This window comes from Balaenoptera physalus (genome assembly GCF_965194825.1).
Source record: "Balaenoptera physalus genome assembly, chromosome: 5".
NCBI classification, from domain to species: domain Eukaryota; kingdom Metazoa; phylum Chordata; class Mammalia; order Artiodactyla; family Balaenopteridae; genus Balaenoptera; species Balaenoptera physalus.
Window position 1 is genome coordinate 79,701,594 of NC_138884.1, and position 14,681 is coordinate 79,716,274.

At 38.2% G+C, this 14,681-nt stretch overlaps 1 protein-coding gene across 6 annotated transcripts in view; it reads right to left on the reverse strand.

The window, feature by feature from the left end:
- ATP10D (ATPase phospholipid transporting 10D (putative)) overlaps nucleotides 1-8,068 on the reverse strand; it is a 158,345-nt gene extending 150,277 nt beyond the window's left edge. For 3 of the 6 annotated variants that reach the window (XR_014263870.1, XM_082462455.1, XM_082462458.1), the window contains exon 1: nucleotides 6,458-8,065. The gene's annotated coding sequence lies outside the window, so the exon portion shown is untranslated. Of the gene's footprint in view, nucleotides 1-6,457 lie in introns of all 6 variants that reach the window. The other 3 variants (XM_082462456.1, XM_082462460.1, XM_082462462.1) reach the window with 3 other exon arrangements.
- Nucleotides 8,069-14,681: the final 6,613 nt, after the last annotated feature.

The following is a 14,681-nucleotide window of genomic DNA, read 5'->3' on the forward strand; positions in this document are numbered from 1 at the left end:
AGACTAGACTGGAAAAACTGAGTAACGTGCTTCAGAGCACAGTTTACCAGTAAGCTAACAAGGAGTGGAATTAGAGATTTCCAAAGGTATCTCTGAGTGCACCTCGATGACACAGCAACACCAAAAGCTGGAGAGGGCAACACTGCCACAACCTGGCATGAGCCACACTCTCATTTTCCCCACTTGGCTCTATCCCTCCTGCACTGGTTCCACTCCTGTCCTCTGCTTGTTACCAATACTGCATCCTTAATACAACATACCTTATCCACACATTCCTATCATCACCCCACCCATCCTGACCATGACCCAAATCAGGCAGACAAAAAATGTGACAAACTGGGCAGTAAGGACCACCAGACCCCATCTTTTGCACTAGCCTGCCTCAGAATGAAATGTGATAATTTGGGAGAGGAAAGTCAGTTTAGGACTCACAGTAAGAATTACTTTTCAAAATTCCCTTGCCTTGTCGAAAGCATTCCCTTTTCCTCTCAGTCCTTGGTTTAGGAATCTTAAAAGTATAACAGTGCTTCAGATTAAGGTATCAGGAATCTGATGGATGGTAGAGGAGGAAGAACCTGAGCTCACCTCCTCCCACAGACACACCAAAAGAACAACTCTCTCTGGGAATGACCTGAAGACTAGCAGAACAGCTCTTCTATAATTAAGGCTACTAAACAAAAAAATGAACAAACCACATACACATTGAGACAGAGATGAGGGCAGAGATGTGGTCTATTCAGGACCCACACCTCTGGTGGGCAACCCACAAGCAAAAGGGGCTATTACAAACTCAGAGGTCCTCCCTAAGGAGTGAGGGGTTCAAGCCCCACATTGGGGCTTTTAATATGTTTTAATATGTATTTTATTTATTTCTTTTTTGGCTGCACCATGTGGTATGCAAGATCTTAGCTCTCCAGCCAGGGAGTGAACCCCTGCCCCCTGCAGTGGGAGTTTTGAGTCTTAACCACTGGACTGCCAGGGATGGCCCATTAGCAATATTTTTTTGGATATGTCTCCTCAGGCAAGGGCAGCAAAAGCTAAAATAAATAAATGGGACCACATCAAATGAAAAAGCTATTGCACAGTAAAAGAAACCATCAACAAAAGGAAAAGACAACCTACTAAGTGGGAAAAGATATTTCCCAGAATATCTCAGAAGAACTCATACAACTCAATATCAAAAAAAACCCAACCTAACTAAAAATGGGCAGAGAATCTGAACAGGCATTTTTCAAAGAAGACATACAGATGACCAAGCATTTGAAAAGATGCTCAACATCACTATTATCAGAGAAACGCAAATCAAAACCACAATGAGATACTACCTCACACCTGTCAGAGAGGCTATCATCAAAAAGATAAGAAATAACAAGTACTAGTGAATATGTATAGAAAAGGGAACACTTGTGCACTGTTGATTGAAATGTAAATTGGCATTGCTACTATGGAAAACAGTATGGAGTTTTCTCAAAAATTAAAACTAGAACTACCATACGATTTAGCAATTCCACTTCTGCGTATTCATCCCCCCTAAATTAAAACACTAATTCACAAAGATACATGCACCTCAATGGTCACTGAAGCATTATTTACAATAACCAAGATATGAAAGCAACCTAAGTGTTCCTCAATAGATGAATAAAAAAAAGTGGTATATATGTACAATGGAAGATAACTCAGCCATAAAAAAAATAATGAAATCTTGTCATTTGTGACAACAGGGATGGGCCTAGAGGGTATTATGCTTAATAAAATAAGTCAGATAGAAAAAGACAAATACTGTATATTTTCACTAATATGTGAAATCTAATAAATCAACAAACAAATATAACAAAGGAGAAACAGACTCACAGATATAGAGAACAAACTAGTGGTTGCCAGAGGGGAGGGGAGGGGAGGGGAGGGGGGAATGGATGAAACAGGTGAAGAGGATTAAAAGGTGCAAACTACCAGTTATAAAATAAATGTCACAGGGATATAATGTACAGCACAGGGAATACAGTCAATGATATTGTAATAATTTCATATGGTGCATAATGTATAAAAATACTGAATCACTATTTTGTACACCTGAAACTAATATGGTATTGTAAGTCAACTATACTTCAATAAATTTTTTCTTAAAATGATTCAGGCATTTTTCTAACCTGGCGGTTAGACATGTTAATTTGTTGGCTGAAGGACATCGCAGATTAGTAGAGAGAATCTTTGTCATGAAAACATCTGAGAATACCTGTCTATGAAAGACTTTAGCGAAGAAGAAAGGATAATTAAGATTTTTACTAGAACCTTCTATATATTATTATAGTCTGTAAGGGGAATGAGAATGCTTAAACATAGTGCTAAGTAATTATGAGTACTATAAACTAAAGAAAGACTTCACAATGTTTTTGGATAATCTAAAACTAATTTTCACCTTATAACCAAGATACTAAGATTTTTTTATTATTTATCCTACATAAAGAGCTGAAATTTTGTAAGTTCGTTTTGTAACAGAAATGCAGCTGTACTCATCTTCTTCATTCAGAATGGCCTTAAATAGAATAAGCAGATTTTAGCAAAACAAATTAAGGAGTATTTAATTAAGGCTTATCAGCACGAGACCCTTGCAGATGCGATCAACAGGAAATGAAAAGGAATAAAGCTCAAATCAGTCAAACACTGGTTGTTATTTCAGAAAACAGCTGGGGGCGGAAGAGTGAATGTGACTAGAATAAGTTTTATCTTTTGATTTCCCGTATAATCCAAATATTCTCACCAGCAAATATAATTCAGAAACAATGAAACCTGACATGGAATTACACACAATGAGACTGTGCAGGCTTTGAGTAAAAGAGGGGAAAGATAACATTGTCTGTGTGCTCTTCATTCTATGACAAATTGCTTCATTAGGATAGCAACTTTTTTCCCTGATAACTAAAATATATTCACTGTAGAAATTGTAGAAACTAAAGATTAATACCATGAAAAAAACAGAAATCATCTATAATCCCACTACCCAATAAGTACTATTAACATTTGGTTTATTCTCCACAAATAGTTTCTATGCATAGACTGGATTTTTTTCAAAAGTAGGATATTATTTTGTAACTTACTTTCATTTTTTTCATGAACATTTTTCCGTATCATTAGTCTTCCCAACAACCTCACACATTTTGATTTGCTTTCCATGTTTGTTAATTGTGATGTGTGAAAATAGAGTAACTTATTGCTATACTGAGTATTCTCTGATTAGGAGGTTAGTATACCTCTCCCCTAAACCTTAGAAAAGTTTTTTTTGTGTGTGAATTGCCCACTTATGTCTATTTTTCTTTGGAGATCATTTTTATAGAGGTGTTCATCTAGCTCTCATTGCTTCTTATAATATCTTTTATAGGGCATACTGGCATTTATAGTATAGAGCTTACAGTTTGTCTTTTAATTTTGGTTATGGTATTTCTTGGCAATATTTTTCAAAATGGCATTTTTGTGATTATAAAAATAGTTGCTGTAGAATATTTGAGAATATCAAGAAAAATAAAAAGCTATAACTCTACCACCTTAAAATCTATTTTTTTTCTATGTGCTTCAGTGGATTTATCCATTGATATAAACAGGAACTTGTATGTAAATGGAAAGCGACAGGGTCTTGTTCAGTGTTTGTTAATTTAGAACAATGCCTGATATATAGTAAGAGCTTACTGAGTAAATAATATATCTATTTATTTCAAAGTTGCATTTTACACATTCAAGATAACAGTGTTAAATCTTGCTCTTTTCACTTAATACATTACAAGGACCTTTCTAAATCATGAAATTTTTTCAAAAATATTTAGGAAACTGAATTTTATCAAAGCATATATAATACCTTAATTTGTCTAAATATTTTTCTATTGGGGGCTTTATTTTGTTTCTAAGTTTTCCATATTACAGATAACACTAAAGAACATATTTATAAATCTTCATATGGAATTCAGATGATTTCCGTAGGCTATATTTCTAGACCTAGGATTACTGAGTCAAACTCTACAAACATTTGCAGGTTTTAATACATATTCCCATAGTACTACCTTTAATAGTTGCATGAATGTACCCTTCATTGAGCAGTATAAAAGAAGATTCCATTAAGGCCACACTCATTTATGAAACTAGTCCCACTATAACTTCGTACTCTAACAGTGATACTAGTTTTGTGAAAAGTATTGTTTCTATGACTAAAATGGTTTTTGAAATGAAATAAATCCATCCACAGTAGTAATGTCCATCTAAATAAAGAGGTTATTTGAGGCAAGCTCAAACAGATGAGTTTATTTGGGAATAGCAGAGGAATTGAAATTCGTAACACGTGAACTACAGCAAGTGACAGGTGAGTCCATTGAGGGTTCGGAATAGGCTGTGTTGATGGGCAGGGCATGTAAAGAGGGGAGAGTTCAATGAGAGTCTGTTAAAGTCAAAACAAATTGAGACCTGCTTTTAAAATTCCCTGAGCAGACAAAACCAGTCTAGTCATACAAGCAAAACTCAATTCAGCTCATATTTTGAGACCAACCCGACCTGGATCATTTCTTCCTTTCTTGCTCTGGAAACCATAAGAAAAAACTTTCCAAGACTGATATGAGGCAACCTCTGATTAACGTCCTAACATTTAAGAAAATTCCAATTTATCAATTTCTGTAAATCAGGCATTTATGGGAAATCGGTCTCTCAGTCTTTAAGTTTTGTTTTCCTAAAGGCACATGCAGGAGACTTTCCATTCTATCCATTTTAGTTTGAAATTCTTTCACAATAGGAAGGGGAAAATGTTTTAAGAGAGTACACTCATAACAAACCTCTTCCAGGTGATAAGGAAAGCTGCTCAGCTGCTAATGCTTTGGGTTTTGAGAATCCCCAAATGATCTTGTTTGTAGCATTTTCTTTGCTTTTCCCTCATTAAAAAGACTACTTTCAACTAGATCAGACAGTAAGACCTGTAATGAAGGATTGAATATGTGGATATTTTTACCTCTTAATTTTTAAAGTTAATTCTAGGTACATTCGTCTAACAGGTGAGTCATCTCTGTTCTATTACAAATTATAATCAAATTCTGAGCATTTCCTCCATTTTACTGATATCAAAATAAATGCTATCCTACTCAAATTCTATTTAGTCACTAAGCAATTGTATTGAATAAGTATTCAGTTCTTGCTATGCAAAGGTCAAACAGTCCTGACATCCTGTTTTAGACTGCTTAGATTCTCCATCTTTTTCATACAATTTAACAAACGTTAAATTGGCAGTTACACTGTTACTTTTTAAAACTCTCTAAAACTTTTTGAATGTTGGAGAGTTGTTTTTCAACATATATGGTATGATCTCCTTTCGATAAAAACAAACTATCTCAATGTAGGTATGCATTTGTAAAGGGATAGAAGAGTCCAGAAAGGGCAGACATTACCTTTTGGGGTAGATTGGAGTGAGGGCTTGCACCTGGGCACTGAATGAGTTTACTGTTACAATGACCATGTATTACATATTGGCTCTAAACAAGTCACCAAATATCTTTTCATGATGGTACTCCTCACAGAAATGTGACCTAGCCTAATTTTAAAGTAATTATCTCCTCTGGAGTTACTTTTCTGATACGGTAACATTGGCGGATAAGGAGCCCCCTATCCTTGTGGGTCATCGTTCAAGGTTGATTAGAGTCAGAGGCTTGCTCTCAGACTATGGAATTGTTTTTCTCCTTGGAAAGAACTAACGTGAAAAGAAGCAAGAAGACTCTTTGGTCTTATTTAGATAACATTCTAAATACCCGAGTTAACATACCCTTATGATTAAGAGTAGTTTAAATACATCATTTCTGAAGGCACAGGAAGTCCGACCCTCCAGAATGGAGGTTTCACCAACCAGCCAGATGTCTCTCTGCTGTATACAGTAAAGTATAATTACTTATTTTATAATGTAAGATAAAGGGTGCCCTAAACAACAATTAAGTTCTGCAAAGTTAGTGCTTGCGGGGAAGAACGCGGGCTTTTTGGTAGCGCTCCTGTAAAAACTATTTCTGACCAAGCTCCAACACACCTTTTTCTTCCTAAGGAATCAACCCGTGGTTTATTTACTGGGTTAAAATTTCAACCCCCATTCTTTTCATTACCTTTGAAACAGAGCCAAAGTTGCTTTAAACTGTTCGATTTCACAATGAGATGACAAAGGGTGTGTGTGCATAATTTATCTTTTCACAAAACCCAGCACTCAGAATAGATAAAATAATCCCTCTCCTGAAATCAAGAAACTGAAAATGGTGTAAGATTCTCTCTCTTTTTTTAAGTTCAACAAAAGCCCTAAACTCCAGTTTTGAGGCACTTCATCCAACCTGAAAATTATTGAGGGAGGGAGAGGAGAGAGAGAGAGAGAGTAAAGAAACAGAGAGGAAAAGAGCGTGGGTAGTGAAACGGAAGGCAAGGAAACTGTCCAAGAGGCTCGCTGGTTCACCCTTACCAATTCCTCTCTGGGCACACATCACAGCATGATGATCACAAGTCCCAAGATGCAAGAGAAGAACCAAGCACAAATCCGGAGAGTGGAGGCGGGTTATGCTTCTCTGCCAGCCATTTGACTCTGAAGTTAAAAAAAAAAAAAAAATCACTTCTCAGACAACTCCCAAGCTCAGCTGCCGGAGCCGGAGCCCCGCCTGGGCCGAGCTGGCAACCCCTCCTGACTCCGTTCCTTCCCGCGTTCCTTCTCCTCCTGCTCGCCTTATCCGCCGGGATGCAGAGCGGCCGGAGCTCCCGGGAAAGGCCACTCGCTCGCCGCCCCACCTCTCGTGACGTCAGGGGTAGGGGGCGGGGCTGGCCGCCCGGGGGCTTCCCAGCTCCAGCTGATGGACAGAGCTTCCTGTCTGCCTGCGGCAGTTGTCTCAGTAGATCGGGACCTGAGTGCTCTTGGGGTTTGGTTCATGCTTGTGTCGCTGAAATTCTGTTTAACAGTTCACCCAGTTACCTAGACTTGAAACGCTTGGCAGTTATTTTTTGGAGGGTAAAGGGGTCAAAGCTAAACTTAATATTGTTGTTGTATAACTAGAAAAGAAGTTGAGAAAAAGACCACAATTCTGATTTGGTCTTTTTTCTCACTCCTTGACCTTCTATTCCCTCCCTCACCCAGTGTAATGTGGCTTTGTCCTGCCATGTTCTGCTAGGTTAAAACTCACAGCTTTTTAAAAAATATTACTCCTAAGTAAATTGCAACAACCCATCTGGTCTCTCAAAACTTCTGACCAAGTGCTGTGAGAAAGGGAAGGGCATGCAGAGAAGGCAGAACCAACAGTGGCAATAATTCAGACCAAATAGGAATCATCACTGGCTGCCAATTGTTCTCTCCCACAAAGATAAAGAAGGGGCAAATCTCTCCACAACTCTACTTTGTATCTCTATCTTCCATTTTCTCAAATGTTTCTTAAATATGTGGCAGAAGTGAAGAAAACTAAATGATCATACGGATGTTTCACGAATAACAAAGAGCCCATCAGGACGGACCGATGGAGCTGGGAGACTTGCAAACTCTCCCAGGCCAGGCTGGAGAGGCCAAACAAGTTCCTGCACCCACTGAGTAGATGCCGCTCCCAAACAAGGAGAAACAAGTCCTGGGTGTGACTTCCTGTGACGGCCAATTCAGGAAAGCTCCTTTTTCAGGCAAGGGCAAATCTCTATAGAGTTTAGTCAATTCTGGGAATAAACGTAGCCTAACAGAGCAGACTGTCATTTATGTGTTCTCTGAAACTCCTGGCCCTGGTAGCCCTTTTTGCAGTCATGTGACTCTCCCTAACATGATATAAAAGATGAAGCAATTTTCACACCTGATAGCCGACCTTCTTGAGGAGACAAAATTTCAGATGGGCCTTCCATGGTTTCCCAAATCAGCACTGATGCTGAAATAATCTCAGTGGAGGGCTTTCTTGGGAGGATGCATACCGGGACAATTCAGGCAGGGAGCTGGTATTTGCAGCCTATTTGGATTGCTTAAGTCAGGGGTTCTAACAAGCCACACATCAGAGTCAACTGAAGAGCTTGATGCCAAGGCCCCACCCAAGCCAATTAAACCTGAATCTCTGGGGATGGAGTTCTGGCAATCTCTCTCTTTTTTTTCGTGGGGGGTTGGGGGGGTGGGTTGTTTGTTTAAAAGCTCTCCAAGTGATTCTAATCTGCAGCAAGGGTTTGAGAATTACTGGCTAAGATTTAAGTTGTCTTAGAGGAAAATCTACATTATATTTAAGTTAAAAAATGCAGTAGCAGAATGTAAGACACTTTGTAATACAACTTATGCCTTATATATTTATATATTTGTACATTTAATATAAATGTAAAAATATGATGGTAAGATACACATCAAAATTGTTTACTCAGAGGGAAAGGATGGAAGCGTGAGGGGACATTACTAGCTTTCCATTTGTTTCTGTATCATTTGACTGAACAAAAGAAGCATGTGTCCCATTTATGATTTAAATATATCTAATCAAGTTTTAAAAATTAATACTTATAAGTGAAATAGGTGAGGGAATTTAAGAGGTACAAACTTCCAGTTACAAAATAAATGAGTCACAGGGATGAAGTGTACAGCGTGGGGAATATAGTCAATAATAATGTAATATCTTTGTATGGTGATGAAGGTGGTCAAAAGGTACAACCTTCTGCAGTAATAAGATGACTAAGTTCTAGGGATGTAATGAACAAAATGACTAATATAAGTAACACTGCTGTATGTTATATACATGAAAGTTGTTAAGAGCTATCCTACCAGCTCTCATCACAAGGAAAAAAAATTTTTTTCTTTTATTTTTCATCTATATGAGATGATGGATGCTCACTAAACTTATTGTGGTGATCATTTCATGATGTGTGTAAGTTAAATCATTATGCCGTACACGTTAAACTTATACAGTGCTGTATGTCACTTGTATCAATAGAATTGGAAGAAAAAATTAATACTTATGAATATCTTTGCAAATAACCACTATTAAAGTGAGCTTCAGTTTGTTTTTGCAAATGTTTCTCTAGTATTTAACACTTCTCATAGGATTGTTTCCATTTTGTTAAAAAAAAAATCTATAAAATCTTTGATTTAATACATTGGCTACCAAAACGTAAATATTAATCCATACACCATTGCCAAACCTAAAATATTTATTTTCTTGTAATTTCAGAAATATTTTCAAATTTTATGTGCCTATCTCCTCATGAAGTTTTAGGAAAAAACTTAATATTCAAAGTATATAGTATAGGTGTAAGGAAATTTCATCTTTTCTAGTTGGAAAATTTGTAATTAGTAGTATCTCAATATCAACAACTTCACAATTAATTGCCAGCAGGAAACGTGGCATAGTAGTCAAGTGCCTAGGTTTAACCTGGCTTTAAATCTTAGCTCTGTAAAATTTAGATGTATATTCTTGGGTACCATCTCTAAGCCCCACAGGTAAAATGACTCCAATGATGTCTACCTCAGTGCTGTTAAGATTACATCAAGTCATATAGCTGAAGTGCTTATCACTGTGTAAAGCAAATAATAGGAGCTTAATAAGTGATAGTTATCACTTCACTGGCTTCTGCTTTCCCCTCTGTTAAACATACTCAAAGATTAGCATGGCAGCAGTGAACTAAGACTTTATCAGAAAACATTTTTTTTTTTTTAGAAAACAGAAATCATGATTCTTCCTGTGCTATGATACTTCTTATCCAGATAGATGTGAAAGAGAAATATATTCATTCTTTCAGGCCACTACTTTAAAATGTAACACATAAAACTATGTGTGTTTTTTGTTTGCCTCCAAATATTTTACATGCAACAGTGCTTCCTAAAGTGACACACAAGCTGATTTTCCATGGTTCATAATCAACCGCTTCTTTTTCTCTGTATTACTTATTAACAAAGTATGACTCAAGCACAGATAAGGATATTTCCCAGGATTGGCTTTCTAACTTTTGGACAAAAGAAAAAAAAAAAAAAAAAAAAAAATTTGAGAGTTCAGTGCCTCAAGCAATAACGGCTTATGCCTTGTAGATGAGCCCTGATTCTGGTAACATCATCATCAGATATTTTTTTCTTTCCTTAATATTTACTGAGCACTAGTAAAACATTTCTGTTAGGCAATGTTCTAAGGTGTTTACATCTATTACCTCATTAATCTTCATATCAGCCCTATGAGTTCAGCATTTATTTAGATATAAGAATCTGAGATACAGAGAGATAGTGACTTGCCCAAGACAGTAAAGCTAGTAAGTGAAAGACCGGAGAACCCATATTCTATTGTGGACAATTCAGTATAGCTTTCAATGAATTAGGAAGGTGCATATTAAATGATTTTGGGGGTGGGGGGAAGGTAAAACCATGCTATGGCTATAACTGCCTTGTTGAGAGTAGAAATTCTATATTTTTTAGAAACAACAAGAATATATACATTATTACCAATCGTAAACTTAGGCCTTAATTTTATATGTGTGCATTTCTTAAAAAGAGGAATTACAGGGGCTTCCCTGGTGGCGCAGTGGTTGAGAATCTGCCTGCCAATGCAGGGGACACGGGTTCGAGCCCTGGTCTGGGAAGATCCCACATGCCGCGGAGCAACTAGGCCCATGAGCCACAACTACCAAGCCTGCGCGTCTGGAGCCTGTGCTCCGCAACAAGAGAGGCCGCGATAGTGAGAGGCCAGCGCACCGCGATGAAGAGTGGCCCCCGCTTGCTGTGGCTGGAGAGAGCCCTCGCGCGGAGGCGAGGGCCCAACACAGCCATAAATAAAATAAATAAATAAAATTTAAAAAAAAAATAAAAGAGGAATTACATTTGTGCATTTTCTTAAAAAGAGGAATTACATTTCCTTCCCTTCACATCAGCTGAATCACTTTCTTCCATATGAGAACAGGTTGGGTTTTAATCTTATAAAAAACCCTTGAAATGCAGTGATTACACAGAATATCAAAAAGGGAATCTCCATAATGGTAGAGATTCAAGCTGGTCCCAGCATTCTAGATATGTCCATTAACTCTTTCTGGATCCTGTTTGTAATGTGATGAAAAGTGCCTAATAGAACAGTAGCAGAATTCCTCACATGGATTGATGGCCCTCTAGTTTAAGAAAGATAATTCATCAGTCCCTTACTTAGGCAAAGGTAGGCTCCAGAGCTTTTGTCTGAATTTAGATGTTGTTGAGATAAAGAAGTATACATTTCTCTAGATATGATGTCTTTCCCCTACTGGCCAGAAAAGGCAGGAGTTTGAGGACTTTGGAAAGATGAGAGGATGGGCGATAACTCTACCTAGAGGGAAGATGGGATCTGGCCTCTAAGGAATGGCATACAACCTTGGGCCAGATGTGCAAGAAGACCAATGACAAATTCCCTGAGCAGCTATGGCCAAGGGACTTTAAGAAAGTGATGTCTAATATCCACTTTTAAACTGTTTCCTTTGCTGTGGCACTATATCCCTTACAAATTGGAGCTCCCCAGACAACAGGCTACAGTTGTACTGCAAGATAATCTCTCAGCCCCTGGGCAGCTGCATGAGACCTGAGGGGTCTAGAACTCATCATGGAACAGGAACCCACGGAGCTGATGAAGGAGGTCTGTGTTCCAGGTTCCCAAAGAACAAGCGACCGGCTTGAGGGAATATTCGGTGGAGCTGGTGAGGAGGGTAAGCAAGCATAGCTCCGGCCCTGTTCCCAGTTCTCTCTTTTCATATATCTTGGATACCTCTCTCCATTTTCAGCTGTAGGGGCCCATTGCTCCTTCCGACGTATGTTTTGCAAATTAGAGCTTGACATGCAAAATTGAATTGGATGCAAAATCCATTCACATTATCACAAAGAATTTCAATATTACATTACCCAGTAAAATACAAGGTTGAGCCTTATGGAGCTGCCAATATTCAACCAGTTTTGATATCCAAAAATAGCAATTTTTGATATCCAAAAATAGGTTAAACTAATTAAAGGAAGGGTTATTAGAGTCTTGAAATATAATTTCGACTCTTGCAAATTCTGATACGGTTGTAAAAATAGTTTCTCATTGATGGTAATTAGCAAGAATTTGAAGAAATCATTATTTATCCAAAATAATACGTAGCCATTTCAAACAGAAAACCTTTCATAAAAATGCTCATAGAGAGATACCAGACATAACAGGCCACATACTGAATGATCCTATTTCTATGAAATGCCCAGAATAGGTAAATCCACAGAGGCAGAAAGTAGAATAACAGTTGCCAGGGGCTGGGAAGAGAGAAGAATAGGCAGTGACTGCTAATGGCTACAAGGGTTCTAACTGGGGTGAGAAAAATGTTCTGAAATTAGATAGTGATGATGGTTGTACAGCACTACTAAAAGCACTTAAAGGGGATGTTTATTTTAAACAGGTGAATTTCATGGTACCTGAATTATATCCAAACTAAAAACAATTATAAGAGAAAAAATGTTCAAAGCAAGCAAGAGATACTCAATAAATTTTTAAAATATTTTATAAGGAAATTGTATGTAAAGTCAAAGTTTTTAACATCTTCCTCAATACTTGGAATTTTAAAATTTAGTATGATTCTGTTATACTTTAAAAATGCAATAAAATTTTATACCAAGCCCTATGTGGATCAAATTAGTTTACCTCATTAGGCTGTATAAGTTTTTTTTGTGGGGGGGGGATGGATTTTTTATTGAGATTCCACTAAATCTTTAGATCACCTGGGAGAGAATTGGCATTTCCTTTTTTTTTTTTTTTTTTTGAGTGGATAGTATCTCATTTTTTTAATAAGCTTTTAAAAAATTAAGGTATAACATGCATACAGAAAAGTGTGCAGATCCTAAGTGTACAGCTCCATAAGTTTTCAAAGTAAACACACTCATACAACTAGTAACCAGGTCAAGCAACAGAATATTAACACCATTTCAGAAATCTCTCGTTCCTCCCACTTCACTGCCCTCACCCTCACACAAGTGTCTGCTGTCACACACGTGTCTACTCACACGTGTCCACTTGTCTCACACAAGTGACTTTTTTTTTAAACATAGGCTGTATAAGTATTACCATTTTCTGTGAATGCAACACATGAAAAGTGATGAAAATCTCTGTGCTGTATTATCCTCTAATCTTTAAAAAAGTCTGTTATGTTCACTGGCCTCTTGTTCTGGGGAACTGAAGAGCAATGTCTACGCGTGAGGGGAAGTGGCCAGAGAAAAGATGGCAAACATGCGGCAATGTCATCAGCTGGGACTGAAAATTCCAGGGCAGCACAAATACAGGGCAAGAGGTGCAACTCCCCTTTCTCTAGGAATCTTGTAAACAAGAGCGAGTTGTAGCTGTTTTGTTTGAACTTTAAGGGATACAGTGGCCTTAGAAAGCGGGAAGAATTTGAAACACTTGGATTACAAGTCAATTTTACGATCATTAGAAAAAGTTGGAGCAAAGTGAAGTCTTCAGTTTCAACCCCTATCTCTCTGCTTATTCAGTCACTTATTCATTTAACGGGTATTAATGGAGCACCCAGTATGTGGCAGGCACCATTCCAAGTACAAGAAGACACGGGTAGACAAAACAAAAAGTCCTGCCCTCATTGGATAGATGTAAAATATTTAATACATTAGATGGTAGTAACTGCTATGGAGAAAACAGCAAGATAACTTTCAATTTGGAAGAGGAGGAGTCTTTCCAAGAAAGTGACATTGAGCAAAGACCTAAAGGAGGTAAGAGAGAAAGCCATAAGGGTGTCTGAGGAAAGAGCATATCAGGCAAAGAGAATATTCAGTGCAAAGGCGGGGGTACCCCTGGAAAGTTGGAGGGACAGCACAACACCACTGTGACTAGGGCACCAGGATTCGGGGAATAGTGGGGTAGCAGTGGGAAGTCATAGAAGGTGACATCAGAGATAGAAAATCTTGGAAGGCTTGGCAGTCTTCTGTGAGTACTTTGGATGATATCCTGAATAGACTGGAAAGATACGGGTTTTGAGTGGAGAACTGATGCAACCTGACTAATGTTACAACAGGATCACTCTAGCTTTACCATTGACAACGAACTGTAGGGAGTAATGGTTAATGCTGGGAGACCAGTTAAGAGGTGATTTTAAGCATCAAGGGGAGGGCTTCCCTAGTGGCGCAGTGGTTGAGAATCTGCCTGCCAATGCAGGGGACACGGGTTCGAGCCCTGGTCTGGGAAGATCCCACATGCCGCGGAGCAACTAGGCCCGTGCGCCACAACTATTGAGCCTGCGTGTCTGGAGCCTGTGCTCCGCAACGAGAGGCCGCGATAGTGAGAGGCCCGCGCACCACGATGAAGAGTGGCCCCCACTTGCCGCAACTAGAGAAAGCCCTCACACAGAAACGAAGACCCAACACAGCCATAAATAAATAAATTAATTAATTAAAATAGCTTTACAAAAAAAAAAAAGCAAAATAATTTAAAAAAAAAAAAAAAAAGAATCAAGGGGAGAGATGATTTGGGCCTAGACCAGGATGGTCACTGTGAAGGTAGTGGTCAGCTTCTGGATGTACACCGAAGGCAGTGCTAATAGGATTGCTCATAAATTGTGTGTGAGTTATAAGAAAAACAGAGGAGTCAAAGATAACCCCAAGGTTTCGGCTTGAGCAACTGGAAGAGTGAACTTGGTTAATCATTCTTGTTATTGCTCATCTCCAGAATGATTTGTTGCTGCCATTACTTAGATCTGACCCTAATAGGGAAGGGAAATAATAT